The 14,745-nt window shown below is 43.5% G+C and overlaps 1 protein-coding gene across 3 annotated transcripts in view; it reads right to left on the bottom strand.

Moving 5' to 3' along the window:
- cntfr (ciliary neurotrophic factor receptor) overlaps positions 1 to 14,745 on the bottom strand; it is a 231,180-nt gene that overhangs the window by 196,427 nt on the left and 20,008 nt on the right. The gene's annotated exons all lie outside the window — the stretch shown is intronic.

The raw sequence follows: 14,745 nt of genomic DNA, 5'->3' as shown, positions 1-14,745 counted from the left end.
ATCAGCCAAATCTGCTGCGCTGTAAAACGGCTGTTACAGCAGCCACGTCACGCTCCTGATGAAGTGGTCTAGTGTCCAATATAAAAGCGGGAAAAAAAAACTCCATCACTCGAGAGTACAGGAAAATAGAATAGAACTGACTCAATGGAATAATAAAAAAAAAAAAAAGACTAAGCTCTGAAATTAGACTTTTGAGTGTAGAGTGAAACTTAACAAGAAGAACTGAAGTATTGAGTGTGATTGAGTCAGCTAAACACAAAAGACACATTCAACCTTTAATACAAGCGTGTCTAATGAAGGAGTTTGATTTTAGTCGGTCTTTATCACTTGGAATGAACGAGTGATTTAACCCATTATGACCTGAGGCACCCTCTAAAACAACATTATAAACCTAGAGCAATTTTTTTTTTTTTTTTTTAAAGAACCTTCTAAAACCTGAAGGTTTTCTGAAAAACTTGGGCAGAATTGTCAACCTTTACTAAAACCGTTCATTTTCAGCCTGTACAACTATTCAAACATAAAATAAAAACCATATGAAAGCTTAAACCTTTGGCTTTAATTGGAAATTATACCATTTGCCCTCATTTTTTATTAATATTCTAAAAAAAAAAAAAAGAGTAATAAAAACAATAACGAAATACAACATTACTGGGTGAAATCTGAAACACTGGAGGGCTTTTAATTTGAAATAGATACCAGCATTCGACCGAGAAATGGGATCTTCATTAACCTATCAGGCAGCATTCAGCAGACCAATGGGGTAACACATGTTCAGCCTTGTTGCCCTGTCTGCAGCCATATATGGCGATACGATTCAATGGTATCATCTCAAACTCGGGTTACGTCGCATCCAGCTGTAAACGGAGACGCATGCAAATGTCACACCAGGTCTAAATGGAATATACAAGTAAATCTTTCACCCAGTGTCAATAGCTTTCAAACACAGAGGGAGAATAAGCATGGGGGTCTAATTTCACGACAAATTCAGCGTAAAAGCAGTAAAATCAAACAAAGTTCACAACAAACATGTTTGTTCTTTCCAGCAACACCTCAAAGTTACACTAATATATATGCAGCGGGGTTAGTGGGTTGCTGATCAATACCGGTGAGTCATCATTTACCTCTCCGCCACAGAGACCTTAAATCACACTCTGATCACGGCCTATCAGGAAGCACCTCTGCCTTGACAGTCCAACTTAACTGGCCAGAAAAACAAACTGTTGTTCCTGCTGGAATATTTCAATTTCCTTAGAAAAAGACAAACCAACAAAACCAGCAGTATACAGCAGTTTTGTGTTGTAGCACAAATTATATAACTAAAACCTTTATATTTCATATGGAAGTTCAAAGTAGGATTCTGCTTTCAAAATAAAAGCAGAAACCCTATTCATTGCTTGATTATTTGAACATTTCCGGGAATGTATTTGGAAGTAAAAATAGTTCACTGGCCCCGTGAAGGTTTCGGTTGAGAGCCAACATGAAACCCATCACACAGTACAACTGGGCTTCACAGTGATCAGCGCATCAGCAGACAATTTGTGCCCAGGTATTAACTACAGCGAGAGCATTTGGGCCAGAAAGGATGTAAATATGTTTTTCCTAATATATATGAAGGGAAAACACAAGTTGTTGCCCAACCATGTAAATATTGTTGTTATCAAAACAATCAATTGCCAAGTTATCCTCTTTTGGCCAGGATTCCTCAGCGCACTTTGCAATATGAAAAAGCCTACATAGGCTCAATAAAATATTTGTCAGCATTACTTATTGTCCTACCTTCATCCCATAGCTGTTCAGGTATAATTTTTTTTTTTTTTTTTTTAAATAGTTTTCAGATATCTGGTCTCCTTACATTTTCTGCTGCAGATGAATTCTGACCTCGGTACCACAGTTAGAGGACATTTCTGCTCGTTTTCTATTTTGTTTCTTGGTTTTGTGTGAGTCGAGGCAGCCCCGTCTCAGTTTCTCTAGAGGCATCAGTGGCTGAAAGGCTATTTATTTATTTCCAGAAACCTTGTCTGCCTGCCAGCCTGCCTGCTTGCTTGCTTGGCTGGTGGGGCGAGAGAGATAGGAAGAAAAAAAAAATTTGAAGAGAGGGGTAGATTTGCTGATGCCGCCGTGCAGTAACGTTGCACAACGAGCTATCATGTGAAACATCACCTTTTAGACAAGTACACACTTTCTCTCCATCTCGCACTCCCCCTTCTTGTTTGCTCCCGCTCTATCTGCCTCCATCCCTGTTTCAGTCTCCCTTGTGTTTTTTTTTGTCTCTTTACCTTTAGTCTCACCACACACACACAAACACACACGCACGCACACACACAACACACACACGCACACACACACGCACACTTTTCTCCCATTTTTCCAGACCTTGACACCAGCTGTACTTTTCCAATTCAGCAGTTTTTGAACTCCCCGGATGACACACCACCTAAGAACATACAAATATTAACAAAATTTTAAATTAAAAAAAAAAAACACTACAAAATAACCCAAAACAAAACCGAGCAACTCAGCAAAAACAAATCCCGCAGGTCTCTGTGCAGTTCCAGAGAGGGAGCTTGACAGTATTAGCAGGCCAGGCTAAAATGATTTACGTGTAGAGCGATGGCGTGATTATGCAAGAAGAAGCAACGAAAGCGAAACCAAAAGAGAATTAGAGAAAGAGCTAAATATACAGTAGCTACTACAGACGGAGGGATTAAAATAGATAGATGGGAATGTGAAGAGTGGGAGAAGACTCTCAGAGATAATTACACACTCAGCGTGCGCCTTTTCAACAATCCCATAACAGCCGATCATCCCAGTCACAGATATCCAAACTCCATACTTATTACTTTTTAATCATAGTCACTCTTAACAATACGGCATCGCACCGTGGTGGATGTTCACTTCAGTGGGCGGCCGAACCCCGGCCAAGCCTTCGAATCGCGGCTGTACGTTCCGATTCAGGGAACACAGACGAGACGAGAGCTTTAACGTCAACTCTGCTCAGTACCAGTAACAGGGATAGAGACGTAATGCACTTTACAAACATGCGCGACCCACCGGCCAAAAGCCGGGGTCGCATCTATTAAACGGTTCCTTTCAACCTGTGTTTAGATAAAAAAATAAGCCCTCGCGAACGAGATCGAACCGTTCGTGCATTTTCAAACAGCATCGCTGATTTTGAATGCCATCTCTCGCTAATTTGGACCCGGGGCCGTACACCTCGATCGAGGCCTGATAACGGAGATGCTGCTGATCGCGCGCGGACCTAAACCTGAAACACTCTTCGCTTTTACTTGGACCGCCAAAAGGACGAGCCTCGTTCAGAGTATAAAAACATCCCCTTGCACAAACACACTAAAAATAAAGACGGAGCATTAAAAGGTTACCCTTGCGGAGCTACTACTAAATCAATGGGGCTAAAAGAAGTCCTAAGAGCCAGTGAACTGCACATTGCACAAAATCCAATGCGAATTGAGCCAACAGTCGCCCAATTCTGCTCTTCTGCTCTGTTTCCCAGCCTGTTCTGTTAAAGCCGGGGCTATTATTAGCAAGCAAGGGGATCAGGTTAAGAAGCTGAAGGCTGAAAGAGCATGGAGGGACAGACAATCGAACTATGGGCGTAGTGGGAGGTAAACCTGCCGAAAACAGGTCGAGCTGCCGGTTTGTTTGCGCAACGTGTTTGTTTACCGTACCGACCTGACAGTAATTTCACAGAACTAAAGTAATTAGATGTAACACAACGCAGCATGGATCTAACGAATGAAATGGATGAATTACATTAATCGTTTTTTAAATGCTGTTCTGTTTGTAGGCCTCTTTTTTTTTTTTTTTTTCCATTTAAAAAGACAGATGGCAATTTTACGACAATGTAGGGAGGCTTGCATCTTAAAGTGGTCGCAAAAAACTAAGTAGAAGGATGCTAAGAAGAAGAAGAGGGAGATAAGAGGAGAATCAGATAATTAAAGTAATATATATATATATATATACGTCAGTCCTTAAAAATGTAAGTGGAGGTTTCAAGAAGTACCTGTTTATTAGTCTTAAATATAACTGTTCGAAGTATAGCTGTGTACTTTGAAACTACATCTAGATAAGGGCTGTTCAAATGTTGTGATGACCAAATCCTTCACGTCTCACTTGTCATGATTTGGTGTGGACAGAGGAGCAATGTGGAGAGATTTCAAATCATCTTGAACGCAACTTAAAAGACCATACGGAATAAAATCATGATGAAAAAATAACAGTAGAAAAGGGAAGATTGAGCACTTACGAAGTCAGAGGTTAAGAGAGCAAACTGGAGGCAGCGAGTTCAGAGTATAAGCCTCGTAATCTGCTTCATAACTGTCATCTGACATCACTGCAGCAGATGCTTTATCTTGGATCCTGTTCTCTCTGCTGATTCTAATGTGATGGGTAGGGGGTCTCTGTTATACTGTAGTGTAATGAAAACAGAGAGGACCGAGGGAACTAGAAGGACATCATTTCTTATTATACCTCCTACAGAGATGGAGATGATGAGGAGGGCTCGCAACCATGTGCAGAGAAAAGGAGTGGACACTATTTGTCACTATTTACTTTCTTATGTAAATGCATTTTAAAGTGAATACAAAATGCCTTGCATTTCTGGCCATATGTGCTTTGCATACATTTGAGAGCCCTGCAGTCCTCCATTGTTCACTGCCACGGCAGTGGTTTAGAAGGAAAGCGCAATGACGTAGTAATAATTTTAAAAAACAACTCAAAAAAACAATAATAACAGTGTTTTATATCGGCAAGGCATGAGATTAAAATCTAAAACGGAAAGCAGCAGTGGTTATCGTACGCATACCCTGCAGGCTTTAAGTGTTTGCATATTAACTTTTTATCTGCGGCAAAACCAAACACAGGCAGTCACTTCCAAAACATGTGGAAGACATTATTCAACGAGTTACCTCCGTCTTCACCGAAGGATATTCAATACTGACAAGTTACAGCCAGTGACAACATTCACGGTCAATTCAGGAAGTGTGAGGTTGGTAAAGAACACAGAGCAGAGCTATATTGCAGCTCATGTTAATGCTATCCCTTTATCTGAGCATGATTTAACGCATTCCTTTTTGGGTTCATTTCCTCAACAAACATGTAAATGGCTCCTCTCTTGTCTCTTTAGGTCAGTCGGTCATCTCCGTGTTGTAGAGTGTTCTTATCTACAGCTCAGTGTCAGCCTTGGACTTCAGGTTCAAAGATGTATATCTCCAGAGAGCTGCGTTACATCGTCCCAGCTGATAAATGAAGTCTGAACAAAAGGAACAAATGGTTCGTTTTCCGCCGACATTCAACTACCGTCCGTGTGCCTGAAACATAGAGGGGGCTTTACAAGATGAGTCAGCAAAGAGGGGGTCAACTATTGGACAAGACAACACCCAATCGCATGTCACTCTCATACAAGCTACAGCCGTCACGATACTTCATGGATTTACATCCACACGTTAATGAAGAAACACATGGAGGCAACCTGCGGCGCACATTCTCCACACATCACCTCTAGTAACAAGGACAACAGTGGACTTCATGACCGAACAAGAGCAGACAGGACATTTGTTTTTAGTTCTCTTAAGATAATTGTATCAATATGGAATAATACATAATTCCTCTTTTCTCACAATTCAGTGCCATTCAAACTATTATTTTGAGTTCATAAGGCTGTTGAAGGATTCTATGAGACAAAAACTGACAGTAATACAACTTGAAGAGGGGACTCTTTGAAAGTCAGTTCTTGAAACAGAACTACTGTCGTATTTTCAGGGCTGACTCAGGGCTGTGTGCTGAAATCATTGTACATTTTCATGATGGAAATGAGTTAAAGCTGTCACTGTTGGCTTTTGTGAACAATGGGCAGACATAATTTTCTACCCACAGGAATTCCAAGTGCGAAGTGTCAGTAAAATGTGTGAAGCCTTTTTTTTTTTTTTGTATCTGCAAAGCTCAAACCTCACCGACCAAACTTCATTCACAGCTCAGAGAGAGTTAATGTCAGCTTTCGACACATCAGAAGTAGAATCGGGACACTGCGCTTTATGCTTACAAAGTCAGGTGAAAAATGTAAATGTCAAGGAAGCTGTCGTTGCTTGTTACTGGGAGATATTCGAGGCGTATCACTTTTCACCCTGTAGCACCAAGTTTCTGTCAGAATCGTGAAACTGTGAATAAATCAACTGTCTCCGCTTGAAATCTCCACTATTTAGAAACACAACTTCAAAAATATTCTAACTGCTCTCTCTCATATGTCATGATTATTTTGGGCCTCTTTTCTACAGGGCAGTATGTTCTCCTCAGCGGATAACAGGTGAAAACAGATCAAGTTCAATTTGTTTTTTTCTGATACAGAACATGTCAAATTAAGTGGAAGAGGAAGCAGAGAAGAACGATGCAGGATGCATTTTCAAAGAGCCATGTGAATTAGTCAGACAATCATTTGCCAGACGGTTCCTTCCAGTGGCTCAAGATTAAATCCTAAACATTTCCTTCCTTATGAGGTCAGCCTGTCCGGCGACAGCCAGACACATGTATTTATTTTTAAACTGCGAAAACCGTTAGAGCTCATTCTTATATTTAACTGAAAATCAAATTGAAAAAAAAAACTGTTGCAAAATGTCCAAAGTCCTTTAAAAAAAAATAAAAAATCTTCCATCTGAGCAGAGAGGGACACAAACACAGAATAGCAAAGCGAGGAAAATAATGAATCCTGAATCTACTGAGAAGGGCAAAGAGAGGCGAGAGAAAGCCCACAGGGACGTTCAGCAGATACTCACTCCTCTCATCATCGCGTCCACCTCTGCACCGCAAGATGTAAATGCGGTCAGAGCACGGAGGGGAAGGCCAAAAAAAAAAAATAAAAGAAGAAGGAATGAGGAAGCACAAAAAAACCCATTTAGATCATGTTCTGTCCTCTGGCAGAGCGATAACAACTGTCTGAGGTGGTTTGAGATGGGAATGCGAGGGCAGAGGGCGGAAAGGGAGGAAAGATATGAAGGTAAAATGAATTGATCGGAATTTAATAGATGAAAGAGGGAGGGTGGCTGACAGCTGACAGAGATGGTCATATTCGGCGGGAGACGAAGATGGAGGGTGAAAGGGGGACGTGTTCAGGGACGCCTGCGGTTGTCTGCTTTAGGTAAATGTGGGAGTTGCTGAAGACGAGGATCAAAACAGGGATGGGATTGCAGAAAATTTGACAAAAACAAAGAAGAGTAAATAGGTGGGGGAAAAAATGAAACACACAAAACACCTCAAAGCAGAGGTGGAAATGTGGTATTTGAAAAATTAATAACCAACCGTATTACATTAGTCTGTTCACCAAAATATGAATATGAACCATTTTTACACCTGATTCGAGGATAATGCACCACTGACTGGATTGTGAGTAAGTTTTATGCCTTGTTTTCAGCTTGGAAAAACATATTAAATACAGCCCTGCTTGGTCCAACTGAACTGTCGGCCTCAGTTTACTGTCACTGAATCGCTTTGAGAATATCGCCTGACGGAAAGAAAAAAAAAAAATTGAGCTCATATGATGTAAGATGGTGTTGCAAGGCCGAAGGGAAGGAATGATGGCTGGACAACTTGGCAGAGGAGAAGAGTGACAGCATCCCAAGGCAATAACGGAGAAAGAGGAGACACCGAGAGGGAGAGGAGGTCGTTAGGGAGAGAAGAAGGTAAAATGACTGGCAGATTGATAAAAAGACTGCCGTCTCTGTTGGGCTGTGAATAAATGACTGGATGAAAATGTGGTGGGAAAAAAGGAGCATAAGAGAGGAAGTGAGAAAAACGTCGAGAACAACTGAGGTGGTCTGGCAACGTTAATGGGATTTGTCACCTCCTCTCGAATACAGCAGAGGCTGAGAGGGGAGTCAGTGATAAGCCAAAAGCAAGAAATAACGATGGGAAAAGGAGGGAGGGAGGGTAAATAAAACAGGAAAGCAAACGCTGTCAAAGTTGGCCAAAGATGGGAGACATTGATCGCGAGGCCAAGTGGATGGATACCAAGAAAGATCAGAAGGGCTGGTGGGAAGAAACGGGAGGGATGAAGGGAGAACAAAGGAGCAAAAAGTGGGCCACTAAAATGGGCTTAACTGCTGATCAGAAGGGAGGGAGGAAGGGAGGGGGCAAATCAGGGGACGAAGACAGAGGGGAGGGAGGGCAGACGGCGAGAGGGAGAGAAAAAAAAAAATGGTGTGAAATTGACATGAAAATGAGGAGGTGCTCGGGGAAGAGCCAGCATGCTGTGACACCTGAGGTCTGTGAGGGTTTAGGGTAGGTTGGCTCAGCACGATAAGATAACTGCCACCTTATCTGTGGCCGTCAGACTGCGAACCCGCATACACTGACATATCAACACAAATGCGGGGCTTACACACACACGCACACGCATGCACACGCACACACACACACACACACACACACACACACACACACACACAGTTTGGCCAGCGAAAAACAGACAAAACACTATTGGAAGATTGGCAGACAGGTGTTTGGAGCTGTGATTGGAATTGACTCATGTCCATTGGTGTGTTGCTTCCTGTGTGTGGTTTTGTGTGTGTGTGTGTGTGTGTGTGCGTGCGCGCGCGTGCGTGCGTGCGTGTACTGTACATGAGACAGGGATGCTTAACGTGTGCTGAGGGAAGGGAGCACAATGGAAACGAGGCGGGGGGCTCCAGGAATGATCCGCTTCTTTTAAGTTTGGTTTCTATACTCTGATGGTTCCAAATTTGTGTTGCTTGTTTATACGCGTGCGGGTTTTGCGAGTCTGTTTTCATTACACGCGGGCTTTCTCTACGTCTGCGCGTCCCCGCGGAAGGTGTCTCGTCGTCACGTCGAGGTGTCGCCTGCGCCTTCTCCCTTTTTGCCGAGTCCCGGCCCAGGTTGAGTGCGAGTGTTGTTTGTCACACACCGTCTCTCACCGTGGCTCATGTGCAATCAATGTTTCAATCGTGGGAGGCGGGCTGGGTCTGCAGGGGGGAGCAGCTGTATAGATCGCTGTGTGATACAACAGGCAGAGAGAAATTGAGAAGTAAAAGGGTGTGAGGGCGGCGGGGGGGGGGGGGGGGGGCAGAAAAACAGCAAGAGCGTTACGAGGGAATCGAAGAGGTGAGAAAAAGGCTGGATTAGAGCATTTTGGGAGAGACTTCATCTGAGAGGGTGTGCACGAGACCGACATATCATCATCGCGTGTCAAGACACCCGTCATGAACATTGTCATGAATCATTTCCTGGACCTCGGCTACAACGGTTCGGGGGCAGAGAAACAAGTACCCCCCCCCCAAAAAAAAGGGGATCAGTCGCGTTTACATTCGGATAATAAAACAAATCAACATCATGATCCACCATCATTACTTTGGCTCCGAGTCAGGGACAGAGATTGGATTTTTATACCGTGGTTGCTTTGGCGTGAAGGCTGTGAGAGCCAGTCTAACGATTCAAACGGTCATCTGCAGCCATAAACGTTAATTAACAGCCCCGGCTACCGGACATCCATTTCCTGCTAGAGCCGTAAGGAAGGGCTCATAAAAAAAAAAAAAAAAAAAAAAGAGACAACGCTCGCGTGTGCGTGTGGATATGTCACGATGTAACCCAGCGCGTGTCCTCCTGCGGGAGCGCCTGGGCGCGTTTGTGCGTTTGTGTGCGCGCGCGCGCGGCGTCGTATGTGACAACGTGTGAACGCCGGCGCGTTCCAAGGACACGCGACAACGCAAACTGTCCCAAAGGCTCCTCTGTCCTTTTCTAATACAGCAATAAGCCGTCAGCACAAACCGTGACTGGCCCAGTCACACCACGGCGACGTCATAAAAGCCGCGCGAGGACAAAGTCAGGTAAAAGTCAAAGCGCCACCGCGGAGGTGTACACCCACGCCGGGGGTCGGGAGAGAGCTCCGCCGCGGCGTCACCGAGAGCAGCGCGGGGCGAGCGAAAAGTCCAAACGACACCGCGGAGTCACACGACGGCGCTGCGCGTCCAGCTTAGGACGCAGGTCCTGCGAATGACATCGTAACCCAGCTGTGCGTGAGACAACGAGATCGTGATGACTCTGGAGACGACCACAGTAGTGCAAGTCAATGCGTGACGTCATCGTGTCTGGCGAGAAGATCCCCCCCCCCCCTCCTCCCCCCGCCCCAAAATAACGTAGAAGTGTCACGATGACACTGTGGAATGTCTGGATCGGCCAATGTGAGGCTGACTTCACTAAAAGACCTCATCACTGAGCATTAGGTGGCCGAAGTACAGTTGGTGGGTCACAATGACATCAGGAAAAAAAAGTTGTATGTGATGAAATTCATGTAAATAAGAATCAGATTTATTGCCAAGTAAGATTTCACTTACTTCACGAAGGAATTTGTCTCGATCAAAGAAAAAAAAAAAAAAAAAAAGCAACTTCACAAAGTGAGAGAATTATAGCTGACTGAGGAAAAACTAGTGGTATGATGGTATGAGCGTAAACTGTCAAGATCAGTACAACAATATGTCACCTGTTGAACGTATAACGTCAAAGTGAAGCTGAACAGTTAGTGTTCTGATTGTCTGAGCGGTTGGTGATTAATCACGTCGAATATTCTCTGTATTTTACTGTGGACTGAATATCGCCGTGGTTTCGGAAAGATGTTCAGATGACAGGAGATTCATCATTTCGCATGAAGCCAAACTGGTTCAGTACACGTTACCGCCTGCTGCTGTCCTTTCTACTTGGCGGTATTCTCGGTAGTCACGTTATGGTTAAAAATTAGAGTCTTGTTTTTTTTTTTGGCAAAGCCGGCTAATTAATAAATATAGAAACTAAACGACGAAGCGGCCCGGTGTTATCTCTGGCTCGTGGAAAAACAGGGCTAATGGAGACGAGCCATAACTCTCTCTCTCTCTCTGTCTCTCTCTCTCGCTCTCTCTCTCCGTCCCACGGGTGATGATCCGTCCTTCTCCCTCATGCCCCATCTATCAATCCATTTATCCATTCTGCCTCGTCCATCCGCTCCTCTCTCCTCTCTCCTCTCTCTCGTCCTTATCTATCTAAATGTATTGTAGGACACCATCATTTCAGGCTGGCGGAGTATTCTGACCATGAAGATGTTTTACAGCACCACCCCCCCCCACCCTTCCACCCCTCCACCCCACCCCACCAACCCTTCACCAAACAGATAGGAGAAAAGCCCACCCCATGTTGGAGCCACGCTTCGGTGGTTTCTAATTATATGTTCACTGCAGGAGCCTTGGTCAGAATATTTCATATAGACCCGTGAGAGGCAGATAAGAGAGGGAGCGGAGAATGGAGGGAAACACAAGAGGACCAAGAGGGACATGCAGAGCGGGAGACAAAGAGCAGCTGCACACCTTGAAGTACATAAATGCAGCTCGGTCGTAGCCTGTCCCGTCCAGGAATGACGTGATGGAACAGGAAGATAGAAAGACAAAATTAGTTATACTGTAAAAAGTTTTTTTTTTTTTTGCTGTTTCTTTTGTTCATTTACATTGTCCTTTTTTTATTTTACATTGTCGAAAGAACCGTCTAAGATTAGATTGGGTTTTATCTACTTGCATCGTCCGTCATCATCCATTTGTGATTCCGATGTTAGCCTTTAATAAATGACATGCCAAAACAATATTTATATAATTGTATAATAACGTGTGATAACGGTACATCATCATTCTGTCAATTAGTCAAAATATAGCCATTATCGTGATATGAATTTCTCAATTCATACTGTATGATATGGGAATACTTACTATAGTCACCATAGTCACTACAGTTCACAAGCTCGTTAGGTTGGTGGCGAAAGACGTCGTATTTGTACCGTCTGCTTCTGCAAACCAGTCGTCTCTTGTGCAGTTTCTACTCTGACAGAGGAGTTTAAACGAAAGCGAATGGTGCCACTAAGTTCCAATAGCTTCCACGAGCTTCATCTCCGACTCTCTGGTTCCTCAAAGGTCAGCGGTGTCAACACGGCTTACGACTGCCAGTGGCACAAATATGCGGCTCCAAGTTCTCCAAAGTTGAACCTCGCGCCCAAACATCTGTTTGAAGTCACGAATCTACTTATTTTGCCTTTTTAAGAAAAAAAAAACTGATGTAATCAGGTCTTAAAACTGAATTCATCCTCATTTTTGAGGGAATTCTGACGGACATTTGCGTCGAACATATAACCAACATTGCCAAACCTTAACATGCAGCTTTTTCATCACACAATGAAGGTTAGAATGTCTCCAGACTTTTGCATTTTACTAATTATACAATGATTAGGAGGACGTCTTGACCGTGCACGTACGGTTAAATGTGTGTGTGTCTCTCTCACACACACACACACACACACACACACACACACACACACACACACACACACACACACACACACACACACACACACACACACACACACAGGAAGACGTGCACAAACACACGCACCAGCTCTCTTTTCGGGGCTCTTAAATGACTGGTGTCATTAATGTTGGTGTGCAGTTGCCAGCTGTAATATTTCCCGTGGTCATTAGACCATCTGGTGGCCTGACTCCTCTCATATCTCGATCAGCCTCTGCGTCTGCCGCTCTGCATTAATGTGCTGCACAGCCCATCTCTCGGTATTCTGCTACATATTGGCCTCGGCGTGTTTCTCCATCTTTGCCTTCTTTCAGACCCAGTTTCTCACACTCTTTGTGTGTGTCTCTCTCTCTCTCTCTCTCATACTACCATGACTGCTTGAAAATTATTCCCACTCACTTCCCTCCTCTTGCAGCCACTCACCGCGTCTTGCTCCGGGCCACTCCATCCGTGTCCCTGTAATGGTATTTCATTGATATATGCGGCCATTTTGGTGCTCCTATATGTTAATTGGAGAGCTCTCGAGTCTCATTTATGGAGGGGTCAACATCCCTTTAAATTAAAGCTTCATCATTGCTGTAATTATGGTGTTACTGGCGAATGGAACAGAACACATAGGGTTTCATCCAGAGATACTAATATTCCAAAGCGGCTGCCAAGATCTCCTCGCATATGACCACTTTTCTGATCTACATTTATAATTTACGCAGGAGGAAAAGTAATTATTTCTGGTTATGTGCCTCCAGAAACATTTGAAGGTGTTACAATCCACAGCTTACAAATGGACTTTGGTAGTTTGACGTTTATCATCCAATACAATTGCAAAAGAAATTGCACCACTTCATATAAAACATGATGGTTAGCCTGCAGGGTATTTATAAATATGGTGGGAACAGAAGAATAACATACTGCAGAATTAGCACTCTCATCATGTCTCCACTGACAACTAGTTGTCTCAGAAATAGCACAGATATACATTATGTGCTTGCGAAGTGAGTCCTGTTATATATTAATTTGCCCTTGCTGGAACTTCTTTGAGTAAAGGCAAACCATCCCAGTAATGGTACACATCATGATAACATCAATTTAATCATCCCTGTGAACAGTCTCATTTAATGCACACTTCCGTGACTTAACGGAGGACTGAAGTCACTCATGTTCAAACGGCTACTTGATGGTAGAATCAGCCAGCTGCAGCTCAGTAACATGGAAGAGGAGTCCATGTACAACGTGAGTCCAACATACATGTGAGTACACACACGGGTATGAGCGCCATTTCAATCCCCGACAAGCTCTCGCTGCTTTCTATGTTTCTGTTGATCGATGACTTCTCCACGCGTTTCATTCTCACCGAGCAATGTGTTGTTTAAAAGCTCGATTTTACAAAGAAGCATTTGTATGATCGTCAATACGCACATGCCACACACAGTGAAAATAGGATGTCAAAGAGCTGAGTTGGTGCTAAATGCAAGTGGGTATAAATCAGTACAATGTTAATTGAAACAGCAAAGCAGGCAAGTCGCAAGAAATGTCTTTCGCCGGCTTTTGATCTCATCTCGAAACTGTAATTCTGCTCTTTAATGCAGCAATGATCAACCCTCCGAAGCCAAAGGACTCGACTTGTGTCCCTGCGGCCGCATGTCTACCCGAGTCCCACCGCATGTGTCAAGCTCAAATCTGATTGCTTCAGTTCCGTGCTGCTGACGGCTGCTCGCCTCCCACGCTCCTTACATGTTTAATGAGCAGGGCTCGTCCTTTGAGGTGTGTGTGGAGCAATATAATAACATACAACACATTTTTAAATGAAAGATAATTTCCTATGAAAAGGATAACGGAAAGATAAGTCATTTCTAGAAAAGATATCAGCATTGTCGCTGGCGTGATATTCGGTGTCTGCAGCAGAGCATGATGTTCTGATCTGTATGCTGAATGTACGCTATGATTGGCTGCGATACATGATCGGCAACATCACGCAGGTTTCAGTGTAGTTAGTTTGATGGCAATATATCTATCATTGTTTATAAGTTTGAATTTGTACATTTTCACGTCTTATACTGTCTTGGACTGTCCCTCTTCTCTTAAACCAATTCGTAATCCCAAGAGCAAATGTGGCCACTATTGACGCCTGTGAAAAAGATAATAAGCCGAGTCAAAGGAACAAAAAATAGCTCTAATAAATGGGCAAAAAGAATTACACACTGGAGTTTTCACAATTCAGACACTTAATAGCTTCCGCTCATGGAGACAGCAGATTGCCGTGGTTCTGAAATGTAGAGCTGGTAAAGATAGAAGCATTGCCACAGAAAGACCCTGATATATACCAGGTTTAAGTCTCTGCAATAGGAGGGCAATTTGTTCCAACAACAGGAAAATTGTTCTTCCCATTGCATTTTATCGCTAAAATCCATAGCA

Source organism: Brachyistius frenatus, unplaced genomic scaffold (genome assembly GCF_029030835.1).
Source record: "Brachyistius frenatus isolate BFR_SWC_R1_liver_20210118 unplaced genomic scaffold, ASM2903083v1 Contig_3, whole genome shotgun sequence".
Taxonomy (NCBI): Eukaryota; Metazoa; Chordata; class Actinopteri; family Embiotocidae; genus Brachyistius; species Brachyistius frenatus.
Note: the sequence above shows the minus strand (reverse complement) of the source record. Positions and strands in the feature narration are given on the sequence as shown.